The 9,471-nt window shown below is 42.6% G+C and overlaps 1 pseudogene; it reads right to left on the bottom strand.

The window, feature by feature from the left end:
- Positions 1 to 675: 675 nt before the first annotated feature.
- On the bottom strand, positions 676 to 1,844 carry LOC123411908 (annotated as a pseudogene).
- Positions 1,845 to 9,471: the final 7,627 nt, after the last annotated feature.

The following is a 9,471-nucleotide window of genomic DNA, read 5'->3' as shown; positions in this document are numbered from 1 at the left end:
GATGCCGCCCTCTTTCTCTGAAATTTTGGCCGCGGTGCGCTTTATTTTCTGGTTTTGTTCTGGAGAAGCCCGTTTTTCAGTCTAGCTGATAATGGGCCCATGTTGCTGTGTACAGTAATAATGTGCATGTTATGTTTTCCATCTTATCATGTATAAACATTAGAATTAACGAATACATCTTCATATTAAATCTTGTTCTATAATATAATGTGTTCTTTATTTTCGCAAACACCAAATTAAGATACATTCTTTAGTACCTTCGAAAAAAATATTTCGTCGATACTGTTTAAAAAAATCATAGAACATACTATGATATATATGCAATTAACACTTTAAATCAGTAGTCTGACCATATATTGCATGGTATCAATTGATACATTGATGATGATATTTGCTGTAGTTAATACTTATTAATTAAATAATTGTTGTAGCTATCTGTGATGATTGCGCTTTTTTTTTCTAGGAGACGTATGGGGCAAAAGCAGTGCCTGTGTTTTGCGTATATATGAAGAAGAAACTGCCATGTCATGTGATACATAACGTAAATACAAGCAAATAGGATCACAAGGGAACGTGCAATCGTAGTGTTCCGAATTTCACTGGTTTGCTTCACGGAACATGGAGCGAATAATCTTGCTGGTGCTTTCATCGATAGTTTTTTTGAACATTGGCAATTTATATATTAATCAACAAAAGTTACATAGGGTCTTCCAAATACAATTCGGAGTAGAATGAAAACCAGAAAGACTAACTGAGCTTACACACGATTTAAATAAAAACATGGGCTACAACATTACGGTGCCGATCAAAAAAATATGTTTGAATGCACAGAAGAGCGATCTCTTGCAGCATGTTTGATAGTTGGGTCCTAATTTTATTGTCTGTATGAGCTAAAATGTGCTCCCCAGTCCTCCTGCCCACACCCTTCGGACATGCCAGCCCTGCTGAGATCGAGGTCCAGCGACAGGCCGGCGCCGCCGAACGGCTGGTGGTGCCCGCCCAGCTGTACGGCGCCCATGAACAGGTTGAGCGGGGAGACGGACATCTGCGGCGTGCCCTGCGGCACCTGCGTGAACGGGCTGCAGAGGGGCTTATAGGTGAGGCCGAGCGTTCTTCATGCGGAGCTTCTGCTCGTCGTAGTAATCCTCGGTGACGGGTGGGCTCGCAGCTGGGGCAGACGGCGTTCTGGAGCGCGTGGCGCAGGGCAATGTTCTCGCACAAGATCTCGTCGTTCTCCGTGCGGAGGAAGTCGTTGTCCTGCCGTTCTTGCTTCGTCTGCCATGTCATGCCACCCACAACAAGCACCATCAACATCCAGATCCCATTCAGTTGAGGATGAAATTGAAAACCAAATCATGGATGAAATTTGAGAGAATTAAGAGATTTAGCATGTACACACCTTCATCTGCGTCCGCCGGTTCTGAAACCAGTACTTAACCTTGTGTGGCTCACGGCTGAGCTCGGCGCGCAGGGTGGGAGCATTGCATGAACGCCCTGCAAATACAGTAATACGCAGACGCCATTATTTCTCTATATTGATCACCTGCAGTGCATTATAGGACTATCACAAAACGAGAAGAAACTGAAGTATTACGCCTCGAGCGCTTGAATCTGGCTCGGCGTGTGGCGGTGGTAGTTCTTCTGGCCCTGCTGCTGCTGGTCATCCCCGGAGTCCATTGCTACCTACCACACTCGATCGCGCTCGCTGACGGCTATAGCTAGGAGGAGAGGACAGCCCGTCCGGCGAGCGGCGAGCGGGAGGAATGAAGAGAGAGCTTCGTGCTCTACTGTGTGACCTCTCCGGCACCTATTTATACACGCCGGAGTGGTAACGGCAGCGCCCGGCCTCGAGCATCAGCGGGCGATGGCGAGGTAATAATAATATCTGCTGGCTTCTTCGCCGCTAAGTCATACACCAGATGACAGCCCGTCCAATCTTGTTTCCATATGCTATTTTTCGCAGTGAATTGAAATCGTAGGTTTGACCAGCTAGCACAGGCACAGCCCCGCCCCGCTCCTTGGACCGATCTCTCTCTCGCTGCTCCTCCTCCCGGCTGTCTTGTTCGTCCCTATCCTGCTGGCTCTCTCGAGAGCGCCAGCAGCAGGGGTACTGCTGCCAGTAGTAATGGGGAGCGAGCGAATTAATGGCCCGCGATTCTGGTCGAGGCCATGGCCACTCCTCCCTTTGTCTAACCCCTAATAGACTAGCGCTATGTTGGGCTCCGATGGGAACAACTGGAGCCATTCAAGGCCAAAGAGGTCGTGTGCCCGTCTCCTCCAGTACGTAGCACAAAATAATCCAAAGCCTGGATACCTACATGGCACTCTTGTGTAGGGATGCATGGCGGCGTCCGATCCGCCCCGCTCCGTAGTATAATCAGGTCAGGTTAGTTGTAATTTTCTGTAATGCTTTGATTTACTTTTAAACTAATTTCACCTTTTGCGGGCTTATGCGGGACGCCGCCCTGCATCCCTACTCTTGTGGCATTTGGACTTATGGTTTATGCTATACGTAAATTGGAAAACAATCATGCATGATAATGCTTATTGGTGTAGTTAGTACTACTTTGGACACTTGCCACAATTGGCAATATTGTGTGGGTTAATACATACTAGTATAAACGATGTTTCCTACTATTATTGTTAGAACCATGTTGTACAAATTACAATCCTTATAAATTGGTTTACGGACTACTAAAAGATTGTTCGACTTTAAGAATAAAAGACTATGTTTGTATCTTTATACTTCATTTGCCTACCTATGAACTATAAATTGGTTCATGCATGATTGTTCACGGTTTACATATACCATAAACCATGAAGTCCAAATGCCACAAGAGTACCATGTATATATCCAGGGTTTGTAGTAGTTTGCGCTACGAGGGAAGACGGATATTGCGAGTAGTGTTCGCGAACCGACCCGTTCAGCCTTAAATGGCTCCAGCTATTCCCATCGGCGCCCAAAAGAGCACCGATCTATTAGAGGAGGAGAGGGAATGGTCATGGCATCGAGAAGCGTCGTGTTTAAAATCGCCTGCCTTAAAACGCTCGCACCAGTAACTACTAGTAGTAGTACCACGCCCCTGCTATCTGTCCACCCGCTGCAGGGGCTCTCGAGGGAGGGACAAGGATAGGGACAAGCAGAAAATAGCCAAGTGAAGGAGGAGGAGAGAGAGAGAGAGAGATCGGTCCAACGAATGGCCCGCGGAAGAGCGGGGTGGGCTGTGCTACCTAGTCAAACCGTGAGTTTCAATTCGATGCAAAAGAAACAGCATATGAAAAGAAGATTGGAAAGGGTGGCATCTGGTGTATGACTAAGTGGTGAGGCCAGCAGATATCACCTTACCCTCGCGCCCTGATCTTCGAGGCGGGGCACTGGTGTTACCACTCCGGCGTGTATACATAGAAGCTAAGGCGAGCCAGAGATGTCACACGGCAGAGCACAAAGATCTCCCTTCGTGGAGTCCATCGCTACCTTGCTCACTTGCTTGGCCCACGGCTATAGGAGGAGAGGACTGGAGGAGGAGAAAGAGAGATCTCTGTGCTCTGATCTGTGTGATCTCTCCGCCTCGCCCTGGCTGCTATTTATACACAAGGACTGGTAACGCCAGTGCCCCACCTCAAAGATATTTGTTGGCTTCGCCACTCCAATCATGTTTCCATATACTGCTTTTTCTACTAAATAAAGACTCCCGATTTGACCAGATAGCTTAGCACCAGCCCGCCCCTCCATGCGCTGCTCATTGGATCTCGCTCTCTCTCTCTCTCTCTCTCTCTCTCTCCCTCCCTCTCTCCCTCTCCCTCTCTTCCTTCCTCCCTCCCTCCCTCCAATTTATTCCTTCTCACTCTCTCGAAAGCGCCACCTGTAGTAGGGCCGTGGTAATAATAGTAGCTGGTGCGACCGAATTAAGGGCTGGCGATTTTAAACACGACGCTCGTTGAGTCCATGACCTTTCTCCATTGCGTAAATGCCTACTACTGGCAGGCGCCAAAGGCCGAGCAAAGACGGGCGAGGCTCTCAATGGTGTCGTCCACTAGTCTGGTCTCACTGCTAATAACACCCATGTATCACATCCATCTTAACAAATTAACTAGTAGTTCATCCGCTTACATATTCATGACGTGGACCTTATTTCTAAATGAGGTCAAACACAACCATCATCTACAAGTTGTTGCGGCTACTATTTCTAATCATGATGACCACCAGTGTGTCATCCCTTAATCGTATCTTTCCCGTCACGAACTCCCACAGGCTGCCTCACAGAAGGATATGTGCCCTGATGTTTTCGTATTGTATTGAACGGTGGCGATAGGCCTTGCTGCTCCAAGGCGTACTACAGCTCTGCCGATAGCGAGGATGTCTATGCCGAAAATCATATTCATAGGCAATGTCTAAGATCCCAGTGGTTAAGGGAAATAGAGCATGCAGTGTTAGGCAACTCGCCATATAGTGTTATCACCAACAAAAAATGAGAAAATAATACAAACATTCCATGATGTGTTTGACTTTGTTGCTCTTAGTGAAACGGTGCACAAAAGGCCACCCCAAGTAGTGATCACTTTATAGTAGGATTATGATCACATTGATCGTCTCATCCTGAGTAAGCTCCTTCACTCTTTTGGTGAAAATTGTAGAATTGATTGGACCATAATCCTAATCATCTTTGATATCCTGATCATCTTGCTCATCCTCATCGTCCTGGCCATCATCATCCTATCTATCCTCATCATATTGGTCATCCTTTATATCCTCATCACACTACAAAATCTTCTCTATTCAGTGACAAAAATCATGGTATCGAAAAAGGGAATTTCACCGAAAATCATTTTCTATAACGGCCAACCGTCACTGTTTTTTCCTCCCAGGGTTACCCCTTAGGTGCGTTGGTGACGTTATGGTCATGTTTTAGGTGATGCATTTGGTCATCACTACTTTTGGATGTAAACACATGAGGTCACATATATTTTTACCCATATAGGGTAATGTCTTAAACTCTATATTTATCCCATCATTAAACTACTCCAAAAAATATGTATGATGAGCTGGCTATGGTACTTAATTCTCTATTCTTTAGAATGCAATTATTACACATTAATTTACTGCCTATAATGCATGGATTGAAAAATAATATAAATATGATGATAAGGATACACAATATTACAAATCTTGTGATATTGGTGTAGAAGAGTTAGTGCTACCTCATAATACACATGTTCCAAATTAAGAAAAGTAGCACGATAATGGCATACCTTATATTATGAGGAGTTACTACAAAAATATTAAACAAGATATTTCAATATGATTGCTTCATATTATTATTTTACCAATTTTACACTAAGAATCTAGATATTATTTTATTCATTTACACCAAAGGTTAGAACTGATATCAACTAACATTGGAAAGTTGGGTTTCGGGTTCACTTTGGACAATTTTATTTTATTCTCCCCACATATAAGAAAGAAAATGTCATCAAGATCCGGACTGGTAAATTGGGTTGACTATTGTTTTATGTGAGTGCAACTCTTGGTAGTAAGCATGGACATAAGAGCATCAAAAAATTTACTTACGGAAGAAATTTCCTTCACACAATTTACCTTCTTACAAGTTGGAGCGTTCTCGATGTGCCATTGGGAATAGTTGGAAGACATGTTTTGTAGCCTCTCCAAGTGTTATTCCCATAAACGTACCACCTGCAGGTGAATCTAGAAGATTTCACGACACAAAGTTTAGTCCAACATAGAAATTTTGAACCATGATCCAAAGACTCAATCCATCGATAGGACAATCTTTAAGCATAATTTTCATTATGTCCCATGCTTGTACAACATGTTCTTCGTCAAGTTGCTTAAAAATTGTAATATGATTCCTTAGTGAAATATATTTTGCTACAGGAAAATATTCTCGTTAAAGCATCTTTGCATTTAGACCAAGAATCAATATTATTTTTAGGCAAAGAAGACAACCATGCTTTAGCTCTATCTCTTAGAGAAAAAGGAAAAGTTTCAGTTTCACAATATAATTAACCACATCTTTAATTTTTTTGCATATCACAGAACTAAGCAAATGTATGAAGATGGGAAGCAACATCTTCATTAAAATTCCCAGAAAATAGTTCTTTCAAGACAAGGTTTGACAAAGCAGCTTTAATATCTTAAGACTCCGTGCTAGTGGCACGAGAAGCAATAGGAGTACTAATGAGATCATTGTTGTTACTACTTGATAAATCAGAAAGCTTGGTATTCTCATGAGTCGACATAATCGCAACACAAGGAGAAATAGTAACACAAGTTTTTTTGTTATTTTGAATATCTTTGGTAAATAAAGAAAAAGGCAAGTAAGAAGGTAAAATGCAACTACAAAATAAAATAAAAACAAGAAAATAGAAAGTGTTTGTGCGAAGGTAGGTGATTTGGTAGACGTTGTCTCACATAGAACGACACCACAAATTGTTCTACTGCTCCCGTAGGAGTTGTTGGATTTTCCTGAAGAGGAACGGTGATCTAGCACAATATTTTCCCTCAATTAAGAACCATGGTTTATCAAAATAACAGCAAGCACCACGCTAAAGTTTTAACAACACCTGCACACATACATAATAATTGCGTGCTCCCAAGAAAGGCCAGGGGGTCATCACTCCCCTTGTTCTTACTGGTTACAAGACTAAAAGAAAATAGTGATCGCACCATACTAGTAGTAGATGTAGGAACTAGAAAATTAATTGAGAATGGATGCAAGGACCATAGGTTCACTAGTGACATCTCTCTCGAATGCAGAATAACAAAGAGTAAACAAATTAATGGTTGGCAATTAACACAATTGCGCATAGTTATGAAGACCATCCATGGCATAGCAATTACATAGACATTACGTTCGTGATAAGTAGACCGCTAAACGTGCTGACATCAACAACTATTACTCCACCCCAAGACCGTTCTCCAACACGCATCTCAAAATATGAAGTTCATAATAAACAGAGTAACACAATAAGCAAGATGACTGAAAGCACAACTTCTCCCTATGGTGGTTTTGGTAATTAATAGCAACATAAGTGACATTAAACTAATGATCTTATCTAAGTATATTTCAAAAAAGTTGAAAGATGCATTGGCTAAGGATTGTGAGGAGAACCCCTAGATAAGATAAAAGGAATAGGATTGGCCAAGCTTCAAGCTACAAGACTCTACATTGTATATTTGTGAGAAATCACATTTGTGCCCATAGGAACGCCAATAGTATTAAAAGGGGGTGAGGTATCTATGATGAATTGGTTGCTCAGGTTCTTAGAGATAGGCACCAAAAATACTCATCCATTCTCCCACAAAAGTTTTGTCCAAAGCTTACACATAAAAAACTATGCCTCCAAGATTTTCCATTCGGCCATACCGATTTTCCACTAGATAGAGCCTATGCCAAACCCTAGAGACTCGACATCACATTCCTTTTGATGCCACCGAAATCAGTGTCCAAATTTCCTGTAAGTCGTTTTCAAGAATCTGAAATTTCGAGTTTTGGAATCGACCTCACCAAGACTTGAAAACTTCCCTAGGTCACCCATATCGGTACCACCAAGATTCCTATATCATTCTCACCGAGAATACAAAATTTGCCACATTTCGTACAAGTCAGTGCCACCAAGATTCACTTCGGTTCCACCGAGTTGGGCAATAATGTTGTAATGGTTAGATTATTGGAGATGCAGATATATACCCATCCACGAGCTGTCATTCGTAGAGGAAGCACTCAGAAAACATATAAACTTGTTGTCTCCTTTTTTCTGGGAGAGAGACACCTACTCATGTGTTAAGATAAAGATATTCCAATCCAACCTTTTGAAACTTGACCTCTAGCATCCCCAAGTTGTTTTTCACTCAATCAATCTCTTCTATCCATGCCAAATCTGTGAGAGGGTGATTGAGTGTTGAGGAGACTATCTTTCGAAGCACAAGAGCAAGGAGTTCATCGTTCTACCGCATCTATTACCTTTTGGACGGTGGTGCCTCCTAGATTGGTTAGGTGTCTCTTCAGAGCCTCCTATTTTCTGTTTTGGATTTGAACCAAGAAGTTTGTAAGGGCAAGGAGATCGCCTACTTTGTGAGGATCTACCCCGAGTGAGGATAGTCCTTCATGGACGTAAGCCATGATGGAGCAGACAAGGTTGATTCTACATGGACCCTTCGTGGTTTGAGCCCTCCGTGGACTCGCGCGGTCATTCTCCTCTATGGCTTGAAGAGTCTCCATCAACGTGGACATACGATAGCACCATCTATTCGAATCACGCCAAAATTCGTCGTGTCAACCTTTGCGTTTTATATTCCTATCCCTGCCCTCTATTTACATGTGCATGTCATTAGTTTCCGTTGCTATACTCTTAGACTTGCATGTGTAGGGTGTGCTTGACTGACAACAATTGTCACAACTTGCCCACAACTAATTTTTTTAAAGGCTAAATTTTTATTGGTCAACTAGTCTAATCACCCCCCTACACATACTTTGTATCCTACAAGTTGTATCACATCTTTGGTCTCCATTTCATTGGTTTCACAACCTAGGAGAGTATGGCGTCTAGTGAGGAAAATTACCATATCGTAGAGGTCCATATTTTGATGGTACAAACTTTGCTAGTTGGAAGCATAAGATGAAAATGCATATTCTTGGTTATAACCCCGTCGTTTTGGTTGTTGTTCGTGTTGGTTTGCAACGTGAATTCTTTGGTGATGGATGGGAACCGGATCGCGAAGCGACTGCAAAAGAACTAAAGTTGTTGGAATACAACGCTCAAGCATGCGACATTCTATTTAACTGGCTATGCCCTGAAGAGTTCAACAAGCTTAGCCATCTTGAGTAGTGGAGTAGATGTACAACCCAGCCACCCAGGTTCAAGTCCCCATGGGCGCAAATCTGAGTTCTTATTATTTCAAAAAAAACTCACTATGAGGGGTTTCCCTTATAGTTTTCCTTCAAAAAACGATTAGCCATCTTGAGAATGCCAAGGATATTTGGGACACTTTGATTGATATGCACAAAGGTTCCGAATCTATCATGGAATCTAAGTTGGATGTGCTACAAAGTCATCTTGACATGTTCAAGATGAAGGATGTTGAAGGAGTCGCTAAGATGTACTCTAGGCTTGCTCTCATCGCAAATGAGATTGTCAGCTTAGGAAGCGATGAGATGACCGACAAATTCATCATCAAGAAGATACTTAGAGCCTTGGATGCAAAGTAGGACACCGTGTGCACATTGATCAAAATGATGCCAAACTACAAAGATCTCAAGCCAACGGAAGTCAGTGGAAGGATTGTCTATCATGAAATGTCACTCAAGGACAACGAAGAGCTGCACAATAATTCAAGCGGTGCTTACCAAGCTACAAGTGATTCTCCCGTTACTTCAAATGACAACCTTGTCACCAATGAAGAGATAAGCCTCATGGTCAAGATAATCAACAAGTTCCACAAGAATAGAGGCA

Source organism: Hordeum vulgare, chromosome 7H (genome assembly GCF_904849725.1).
Source record: "Hordeum vulgare subsp. vulgare chromosome 7H, MorexV3_pseudomolecules_assembly, whole genome shotgun sequence".
In the NCBI taxonomy this organism is placed as follows: domain Eukaryota; kingdom Viridiplantae; phylum Streptophyta; class Magnoliopsida; order Poales; family Poaceae; genus Hordeum; species Hordeum vulgare.
The sequence above is the reverse complement of the archived record's forward strand: the minus strand, read 5'-3'. Positions and strand labels throughout refer to the sequence as shown.